Genomic DNA, 11139 nt, shown 5'->3' with positions numbered 1-11139 from the left:
GTAAATATTATTCTTTTGTCTTTGATTATTATTATTCTTTTGTATTTGATGTGCTTAATCCTTTGCCTAAATAGAAAACAAGTTACTTTCCCAAGCTCTCCCATCCTTTTCAGATGGCCTAGGAATAGTGAGGAGGGTCTGGCTGAGGTGTGGGGAAGCAGATCTCTAGACCAAATTGGGAAGGCTGAGCTCAGCCCAGGACTTCTGTGTTTTGTGAGCGCTGAGGGTGAAAATACTCCCTGTAAACTTAGAGAAAAGTCCTTCAGTCATTCCTGAAGACTTTCTCACCAGAAGTGTTTGTAGCTTCCGTTAAAGCAATTTATGTGCATGCAATAAACTGTCCTTTTTAGTGGAGAATTTCAGAAGCTTGATTACTTTTTTTTTAAAAGTCTTTATTGAATTTGTTACAACGCTGCTTCTGTTTTATGTTTTGGTTTTTTGGCTGTGAGGCATGTGGGATCTTAGCTCCCTGACCAGGGATGGAACCCGCACCCACTGCACCGGAAGGAGAACTCCTAACTACTGGACCGCCAGGGAAGTCCCTTGATTACCTTTTAATAATCCAAACAAGGTTAAATGCATTGGGAATCTTTTGTCCTCAACTCACCTTGATTTGTGTTTGAAAGGTATTAAGTGGGGCCGAATGACAGATAAAACTGATCCTTGCTTCCCTGTAAGATGGGCTCAGTCTTCACACATGTGAAGCTTTCAGCGCGTACTACGCACCCCTCCCCAGGCCCCTCCGATCTCTAGACACTAGGAAGGCACAGTCGCTATTTCACACGCTTTTATCTTTGAAGGCTTCAAATCGGAGCCTAGGGCGTAATGCAAATAAAGACCTAAACACGTATTAAGGAAAGCAATTTGACACTTTAAGAGTTTCATCTCCTCCAAGCTGGCTCACAGACAGATTACGTACAGAGAGGAACAGGTTAATGCTTACATAACTGATTGAAAATTGGTGCTAATTGGCTTGAGGTTTAAATGAGGGAGCTCTGTCAGACAGCTGGCCCAGTTGAGGGTTCCATATATGAAAGCACTACATGGAAATATAATTTATGTGATGATGTTTATTCTCTGAAAATTAGGTTAAAATGGAAGAAATCATTTCCCTCATCCTCAGTTAAAACAAATAGCTCACACTTAGCTCAACTTTAGCATCCGTGGGCCTTCGGGATAAATTTCCTCTATTTTACAAGTAAGTTACTGCCTGCATTTTCCTGGGACGAAAGGCCTGGAGGATCAGAGTATTTTAGAAAAGGTTAAAAGAAATTGTATCACATCCAGAAAGGCTAATTCTCATGCATCAAGTTTCTTTGAGCTGAATTTGTGTAATGAGTGCACTGGAAATTGAAAGACGAGATTAAAGTGCTGTTGGTCGTGTACAGAGATTTCAGAAATGCTTATCAGCCCCGCACAGCTGAACACAGCCCAGATTAAAACCTGATCTGACAGAAAGGGAGGCTGACTGCAAATGTGGGGCTTTACATCCATGCTAATTACAAAGTGCATATTAAACATGAGGCCTATGATGAGAGCAGCTGCAAAGGTCTTTATCTATATTAAGAGACTGTCCACCTACATAATAAGAATAATTACCAATGAGAGAATTCTTAAAAAGAAATTGCATTTAATGACACATCATACAATTTCTCCTCATTTCAGAAGTCTATTTCACCATCCCCCGATAGGGTGTGACTTTGTCTTCTCTCTGGAGCTAGGTGACAGATCAGATATTGAAGACAAGATCCATTCACTTATATTTCTATTAACGCAAGCTCGTTTGCTTGGAGAAGTGCAAGTGTGGAAACTCTATGGAATCCCCAATCCCTGTTTCTAATGAACTGACGGGGAAACAACTAAAATTTTTCCAACCTACTGGAATTACTTGAGAGAGGTGGCACCTAAGAGCGCTTTAATTGGTAAGTTGTCAGTATCACAAGAACTGGACTCTATTATGTTTTTTTTTTAACTTCCTATTAATAACTGGCAACATTAGAGCTGTGATTTGAGTGCAATCATATTGAAGGGCTACAAGAAATTCTCCCAGAATCTCTTTCCTCCTTTTTAAAAAGAAAACAACCTCCCATGGTCCTTGAGAAGTAAATGTAATACTCTGAATGAAAGCATCCAGCATGCACTGGGCACTCGGTAAATAGTCGTTTCATTTCTGTCATCCTTCCTCTCCTTCCTTCCTTCATCTCTTTCTTCCTTCTTTTTTTTTCTTCATATTTTTGGGTTGATATAAACCTAAGTTATCCAACTGCTACTCAGCCTGAATGTTGCTTTTTGATAATTCATTTTCAAAATAAAATAGTTACACATTTTTCTTTGCTTGTTGTAGCTGTTTCTGAAAACCTAGGCACATAATAAATAACCAAAATCTAATAAATGATCATTGTGAGCTTTTAAAAAGAGCAGCCAAGAAATTCAGCCTGTTGGGGAAGGCAAAGTGAGAAATCAAAGTTACGCAAATGTGGTATTGAAAGACGTTATTTCGCCTTTATTATTGTTAATATAATCCAATTAAATTCTTCAAGATTTCAGACAGAGATTCCAAATATCTAAAGCCATTTAATCTCTGTTACAAGGCTCTACAAAATATTATGAAATATAATGTACATGCAAAAAAAGTTTATAAAAACATATGTATTGGGACTTCCCTGGTGGTCCAGTGGTAAAGAACTTGCCTTCCAATGCAGGGGACGCGAGTTCGATCCCTGGTCAGGGAACTAAGATCCCACATGTGGGGCAACTAAGCCCACGTGCCACAAACTACAGAGCCCGCACACCCTGGAGCCTGCACACCACATCTAGAGAGAAGCCCATGCGCCTCAGTGAAGATCCTGCCTGCCTCAACTAAGACCCAACACAGCAAAAGAAAAAAACCAAAGATTAAAAAAAAAAAACATGTGTATCATTTGCCAATAGTTGTAAGACAAATACTGATGCAACCCGCCCCCCCAGGATAAGAAACAGAATTTGGTGACACCTAAGAAGCCCCATCTCTCCTGTGTGCATCTTTCCATGAGCCCCTTCCTCTTCTCAAGAGTCACCCTCACATAACTTTTTTTTTTTAACATCTTTATTGGCGTATAATTGCTTTACAATGATGTGTTGGTTTCTGCCTTATAACAGAATCAGCAGAATTCTGAATCAGCTATATGTATACATATATCCCCATATCCCCTCCCTCTTGCGTCTCCCTCCCAACCCTCCCTATCCCACCCCTCTAGGTGGTCACAAAGCACCAAGCTGATCTCCCTGTCATATAACCTTTTTTTTTTTATAAATTTATTTTTTGATTTTATTTTTATTTTTGGCTGTGTTGGGTGTTTGTTGCTGCGTGCAGGCTTTTCTCTAGTTGTGGCGAGCAGGGGCTACTCTTCGTTGTGGTGCGCAGGCTTCTCATTGGTTGGCTTCTCTTGTTGCAGAGCACAGGCTCTAGGCGCCCGGGCTTCCGTAGTTGTGGTTCGCGGGCTGTAGAGCGCAGGCTCAGTAGTTGTGGCGCACGGGCTTAGTTGCTCCGCGACATGTGGAATCTTCCTGGACCAGGGGTCGAACCTGTGTCCCCTGCGTTGGCAGGCGGATTCTTAACCACTGCGCCACCAGGGAAGCCCTGTCACATAACTTTTATGATAATCATTTCCTTGGTTTGATAAGGCTCTTCTGTACAGCAAAATGTACTCTTTCATGCTGTAATCTAAACCAATTTATTTCCTATTTTCACCTGTAATTAACGTAAATAAAAGGTTGATTCTTAGAGTTTTTTTCCTGAGGCTTCTCAACATCAGTTCCTGTGTTAGTCAGCTGGGGCTGCTTTAACAAATCACCACAGACTGAGGGGCTTAAACAACAAATGTTTATTTCTCACAGTTCTGGAGACTGAGAAGTCCAAGATCAAGGAGCCAGCAGATTCCGTGTTGGGTGACAAGCCTCCTCCTGGTTTGCTGAGGGTCTTCTCACTGTTGTAGCCTAATGTAGCAGAGAGCAGAGAGGGAGAGCTCGTGTCTCCTCTTCTTTTTATAAGGGCATTAATCCCACCATGAGGCCTCCACCTCAAGACTTTATCTAACTAATTATTTCCCAAAGACCCCATCTCCAAATCCATCACGTTGGGGATAAGGATTTCAACACGTGAATTTGCAGGGGAGTGGGGGGGACATAAGCGTTTGGTCCATAATAGTCACCTTACATTTTTCCCTTGATGGCAATAAGGGTCAATATTTCCAGACTGGACCTTGCTCCATTCTTAGATGGCTTTAACAACAGCTTAAATGAGACCCCAGCAAAAGGGGAAGTAGAAACATTGGAGGATCTTTCTTGTCTACTGATGTCTGAGGTTCCTGTCTCTCATTTCCTTTCTGTGCCATAATGATTATAATCACCAGTGGTACAAAAAGAGACAAAATAACTCTACCACAAAGAGAGTGTGCTAGGAGAAAAGGAAATCTGGCACAGGAGTGTGGCTGGAAATCCCTGGAAATCTCTAGCCCTTAGAGGAATCTTTATTTCAAAGGCAGCTTCATACAGAAGTGTTTGGAGAAAAATTCACAGTACAGCTCAGCATTATTCATAAAAGAGTCCCTGTACTTTCCTCCCAAAGAAATAGACAAAAATTTCCTAATGCTGATAAGGGAAATGATAAGGGAGAATGTTATTCATTTTCTTGAGCCTAAGAAGATGTTGTGGATTTGAGCCAGTGGAGATGGCCCTGCTACCCTCACCTGCAGATCTCACCACTAGGGCCCGGGCGTTACAGGCCGTGGGTACCAGAACACCACTTCCTGCAGACTGGAGGGAAGACACCATCATTGTTTGGCAACAAGAGGCCAAACAGGAGCCTGGAGAAGGTGTGGTGACGGTGGTAGTCCAAAGGAGGGGTCTTCACCTGAGCACCTGCCTCAGGAGGCTGACCTACCCTCCCTGTCCTAGTGGGAGTGAATGTTGGCTCCCCAACCCAGGTCCTCAAATGCTCTCTCAGTCACCCGCTAGGGACCAGGTTTGCTTTCCAGGCCTGCTGTAGATGGGCCTCTCCAGTTCTAATCCAACACACCCAGTGATTCAAAACACTAACAACTTCCTGCCATGTCTGCCCCGTGGGAGGGCCCTGTAGAAGCCAAGCACAGTCACTTTAGACTCATGAGGTTAGGTCGCCTCCTTTTCCTGCCAATTTGCTATTTAATAAAAATATTGCTAAATAGTAGAAAAAAAGATGTGAAGTCCTTTTCAGGTAGTGACCCAGCACTAGGCTGGCTTGACCTGAGTGACCTGGGATCTAATCACTAAATGGCTTTGTGACTTTGGACAGTTTTTCCATCTATAAAACGTACAGGTTGACCGGATGAACTGTAAGATATCATCAAGCCCCCAAATTCTATTCTATTTGTAAATAGTGGATATCAGAATCTCATATTAGAGATTTTGTTTTTTATATAAATTTCATATTGAATTTCAGTTGCGGCATGTGGACTCTTAGTTGCGTCAGGTGGGATCTAGTTCTCTGACCACGGATCGAACCCGGGCCCCCTGCATTGGGACCACGGAGTCTTACCCACTGCACCACCAGGGAAGTCCCCAAATTTGCTATTTTTCTTACATGCATTTCTTCATAAGGTGAAACATCTAGAATTCTGAGCTGACTGAAACCATCTTTTATTTACTGAAATATGTTACTTGAATTGCAATTGTCTTTCAGACTAATACATACTCTCAGCCTTGTGATTGAGTTCACCAGCTGCTGTTTCTCTTTTCAGTTCTCAGTTATCAAGAATGTTAGGGGAATAGGGGCATTTGGGTTTAAGGAGGGGGTCTCATTACATGAGAAGTAACTATATACAGAATGTATAAAGTACTGATTTGTAATTCAGAGAGAGTTTGCAAACTTAGGTTGCTGCAAGATATTTATCCCAATCATATATTTCCTCTGTTCAGCACAACAAATAATATTTTCATTATTCAAGCTTTCTTGTTTTTTGTACTGTGTATACATGAAATTTGTTTTGGGGGGTTCAACAAGATATTCATTACACAAAAATCGCAAAACAACTATGACATAATCAGCCAGTATCTTTAAGGATTATGATGAAAATTGTCCCCAAACATTTATCTTTGGCTGATTGGCTTACTGGGTAGACAGACATTGTTTCAAATCCCAGTTTAGCCACTTACCATCTATTGAGTCTAAGTTGTAAAACCTCCGAACCCCACTTTTCACTCCAATAAACTGGAAATGTAAATAAAACCTATGCATGCAGAGCATTTGTAAGGGAACTAATTTAGACAATGCATGTAATTCACTAGCCCAGTGCTCACAAATAGTTAGAACTCGATAAATGATAGCCATTATTCTTTTTAGTTTATATATAGTGTGAAATAAGGAAGCATTAGGACAATAAAATATTTCTAATCTTAACATATGACTAAAAGACGGTCCAATAAATTCCCAGCACAAATTAAAAATAATCCCAGAATATCAATCAGGACAGTCCTTAAAGGAAATCCCTCCAGCTGGTTCTGTGATTCTATGGTTTCTGTCTACCAAGAGCTAATCCTCAAATAAGAGAGCCCCAGCAAAGAATTATTGTTGTTTCTTTATAGTTTAAGTAAAGGAACACTTTATAAAAGAACACAGTAACTGAAGGCTTCCGGCTGTGAGGAATTCCCTCCCTGGTTAAAAAGGTCACTGACTGTTTGCAAAAGGAGTTGTTAGATATTGTTTGTGCAGCACAAATCAAAAGGAGCTGGGAGGAAGTCCATAGGTTAATGAGAATATTAGGCAGCCTTATGATGTGAGGTGGAAAATGCACTTTCGTTCTCTGTTCTAAATTTTCCAACAACTTTTATGTAAAGAAGTGGCTTAGGCAGACAAAGAGTCTGAAAAGCAGGCAAATGGGCAGAGAAAATCTTATCTTGGCTTTTCCAAGGAGCTTCCATTGCACTATTAAAATTAATACTATTTCTTGGTGAGGCCAATTTAATGCATCGTTGCTTCTAATTGTGTGCTTAACATACACTCCTTTCAACATTTAGCCTGGGATGTAAATAAATGTTAGCATTCACACATTCACACATCTAATTAATTTCCACCAAAAATTCATTACGATATTATACCACATGAACTTATCTTCATTAACTGTAATGGAGCCCTTTAAAAATGAAATGTTTCCTGGAATATTGTATGTTGGAAATGGTAATACAACAGGCTTAAAAATATAATAAAAAGCAAGACTATCTTAAATAGAAAAATTTTAGAAACTTCACTTGAATATGTAATTCAAGTTTCACTTGTTCACAGGGAAAAAATATAGTACATTATAGTTCATAGGCAATCTTCTGGAAAATCTTCAGTTTCTGATTCATTTAAGTATCACAAACAAGTTTTAAATTTTAGCCTTGCTTTGAGTGTTCACTATGTCCTCCAATTTTTTTTAAAGACCTATGGTGAAATTTTATCTTAAAATTTTTTCCTTTTAGCTTTGTATAACGTTTTTTTTTTAAACCATATCTTACTGGTTATTCATTAGAAGATGAAGAGCTTAAATAGAACCCTGGAATGGCTTAGAATCATAAGAATACATATAATTTAGGATTTATTTAAGTCCAAGCCATAATGTTGAGCTCATACATCTCCTTTAGGTAGAAAACTCTATTTGACAAAGTCAGTTAAATTGTGAATGTGAAATACATACAACACAAGGAAAATGGTGTGATTGAATATTATGGCCCAGCTGGGAGGAAAGAGGATATCTTAAATTCAGGCTTCTCCCAAACATTGTAGAAGTTGTTCTTTAAAAAAGTTTAATTCTTAATTAAATTTTGAGGCATTTTCACTGAATGTAACTTACATAGTGGATCTTAAAATGTTTATTTTTCTTAATAAGACATGGCCATCTTTTTCTGTCAAAATTCAAATCTGCTGCACACAGAGTTTAGAAAAATCTCAAGATATTCCTTAAGCATCATCTTTAAGTCTTTTATCAAGCATTTATTCATAAAAATGCATTTTATATTATTTTGTGCTTTTTATATTAAAACATTTCTATCTATTAGGTTTTCTTAAGTTCAGTACAGAGTCAAGCATTGAGAAAGAAAGAAATAAAAGAACCAACATCTTTTCCTGTCAGTATTTATGTATGGGGAAATAAAACACACCTCTTCCTGGATAATTCTAGACCATATATAATCCGGGTAGACGGTGTGCAATAATCCTGTTTGCTCTGTAGAAATTGAAAGCATCCTTCTTTATTTACCAGAAGTACATGAGGTCCCACACTCAGCACTGCCCTAGCACAATATTGAGCACATTACAGTCCTCACATGCCAAAGAATGGCTACTCCTTGCAGGCTGATCAGTTGACAGAAGGATTAGACATCATGTTGCACATGGCCGGCCTATGATAAGTGGTTAAATGTTTGTGTTCATGTATTCATTTCACAAATCTTAATGGCCCAGCAAGGTTTTCCTGAGAAAGTGGAATTTGAGCAGAGATTTGAAGGGTGAGTAGGACTATCAAGCAAGAGCGTTTGTGAAGCAGCTTTTCCCACAGAGGGAGGGTAAGTGTGGAGGTCCCACCGTGGGAGAGAGCATGGGTCTGGCAGACCCTGAAGGAAGGTCAGCGGGGCCAGAGGCAGGCTGTTCCAGGTAGAGGGTCCCAGGTGAGGCTCTGTGAGGAAGGCAGTCACATGGGCCCTTAGTGTCATCAACGAACACAGTCTTTATGCAGTGAGAAACCAGAACATCCAGAAGGGTGCTAGGCTAGGGTAAAAGCATTTCAAAAAGATCTTTGCTTTGAGTCATGACCTCTCCTAGATCACCAAGAGAAAAGCTCAAACTCATAAAGGAAAATGAGGAGAGCTCCTATTTGTTGTGGATTTTCCTTTTTTTATTTTTAAATTTGTTAAATGAAATAACATGAATATAGTCCCCAGGACAGAACCTGGCCCACAGCAGGTACCTTTTCTCTGACAACTCATATTTATCTGCGTTCCTTAGAATTTCCTCCTTAAGTGGTTCAACTGCCGACTCAAATTATTTTGGAAAACGTAACAACTGTTCAGTGACAAGGGTCAGCAAACTTTCTGCTTAAGTTAAACAAACGTCTATCATAAAAATTGGGCAGTGAAGAGATGGTATAAATTGCTTTATTCCATGTCAAAAAATAGTCTGTATTCAGCCTGTGGAGAGTTGATACATTATGATCTTTTCATTCCCCAAGCAATTTACCTTCCCAGTATTTTCAGTAACACAGTTCCTCTTGTCAGAGTACCAGAGCCCAATTTACACAATAATAGATACTTTCAGAATTGCAGAAATATGAATTGTAACTTTCTTAAAGCTTGGCTGTAAAACAAGTTTACATTTTACATGTGCACTAATGGCTTTAAAAATAATTTTGGAGACGATTTTTATTAGAGTAACAGCAGTAATGGCTTTCAAAAGATATTTGAGGCTCTTTATATAATAGACAAGGCCATGGCCAATGGGGGGGAAGGATGTCTTCAAAGCTAACCAGGTATTTGAACAACAGTAAATCAAAAACTGTCTGCCCAATGGAGGGAAAGTGTTTTCAAAATCTGAAGTCCAACTCTCATGGTAATCTTAGCACATCAAAGGCTGCCAAGTTGCTATCAGAAGCATCATCTTGACAAAGTTGTCAGCAGTATCAGCCTCCTGTCCAACTTGATAGAAATGCAAACACTCAGACCACACCTCTGAGTAATTCTGGGCTGGGGCCCAGCAAACTGCGTGTCAATAAGCCCTCCAGGTTCTCAAGTTTGAGAACTGATCTAGGAGAAACTGTCCTTCAGAAATCATATCATCTGCCAGTCAAGTCCCATGTTACTGAAATAGCTCTTAGTGTTACAAAAGATAATGACGAAAAGGATATAATCCAGAATGCTTCTGTTCCTCTTGCCTAACAGAAACCCTTTCCCAAACAGCCAATAAGTCTCAAGGAAATCTGATGGGTCCCTGCAGCAGAGGTGGACACAAATTAGGCTAAGCTAGTTATGGCAATCCCAACCTGCTTACCGGGGATATCGTTTAGGGGTACTGCAGATCTGAATCTATTTGTGCCAGTGAAATATAAAAAAAGATTGGGCTTTGGGGCAAGGAATTTTATTATTCTTAAGAGCCAAAGGAGACTATTTCTCTCTTCCACTGCATGTAAACATCATGCTGCCAGCAGGCACTCATGAGCATTAGGGCAATCAGCCAGAAGATGAAGTGGACTTTCCATGGGTTGTACAGAATGGAAAGTCAGAAAGGTTTTGAGTTCTTGATGACACAGAATCAGCCCACCATGAAGCCCACCCTATGTCTGGCTTTTCTATTATATATCCCAACGCCCTTTAAGTAAGTTAAAAATGTTACCTGTAACCAAAAGCATCCTAATTTATACAGGATGCCCAGTAACCCATGAGCCACCCTGAGGCAGGGGTCATGGCCTTAATCAGCTTAATATCCTGAGGGCCCAGTTTGATGCCTGGTAGATAGTGATGGCTTAATAGATTTTTGTTGAATGAATGAAAAACTGAATGCATTTACATTTTATAAGTATATTCCACTAACCATAGCATCCAAAGAGAACTGCAATGCAAGTACCTTAAAAATTGTTTCCTTCAGAATGATGTCATCCTATGCTATTTTTCAAACTGATTGACATAGTGAGAAAGCCTTTTATCAGGGATAAAAAGAAAGTATCTCTACTTAGGTTTTTTAAAATTTTTTATTTTAATATTTTAAACTGCACTTGAACATAAAACGTAACTGCTGCTTTTAATGATCAAGCATGTGTTCCTAAATCTACAGATTAAAAACATGAACAAGTCCCTACTCTATCATCGGTTTCATTACTCACTTTTATTTTGTCTTTCTTTTGTTGGCAGATACTCTTAATTGCTCACAAGCATGGGTGGGAAGTGATTATAAACTTCAGATTTAATAAGAACATCAGAAAAGGGAGAAATATTGATCAAACCACTCTATCACTTACAGGAGTTTTCTGGTTTCAATTTTTATTTCCTTTTCCCACATTTGTAAAATTTCCAAATAAAAGTGATCTCTGCCTTTGTGCCCTTGTGTGATACAGGCTTCTCTCAAGACAGATGGAAAAGAAAAGACTTGAGCTCTCCCTA

The 11139-nt window shown here is 39.5% G+C and overlaps 1 long non-coding RNA gene across 1 annotated transcript in view; it reads right to left on the bottom strand.

Moving 5' to 3' along the window:
- Positions 1 to 3906: 3906 nt before the first annotated feature.
- The window catches only part of LOC132368487 (uncharacterized), a 138110-nt gene continuing 130877 nt past the window's right edge, over positions 3907 to 11139 (bottom strand). The window contains exon 3 of the long non-coding RNA XR_009504100.1: positions 3907 to 3975. This is a non-coding gene — a long non-coding RNA (uncharacterized LOC132368487). The remainder of the gene's footprint in view (positions 3976 to 11139) is intronic.

This window comes from Balaenoptera ricei, chromosome 7, assembly GCF_028023285.1.
Source record: "Balaenoptera ricei isolate mBalRic1 chromosome 7, mBalRic1.hap2, whole genome shotgun sequence".
Classification (NCBI taxonomy): Eukaryota; Metazoa; Chordata; class Mammalia; order Artiodactyla; family Balaenopteridae; genus Balaenoptera; species Balaenoptera ricei.
The sequence above is the reverse complement of the archived record's forward strand: the minus strand, read 5'-3'. Positions and strand labels throughout refer to the sequence as shown.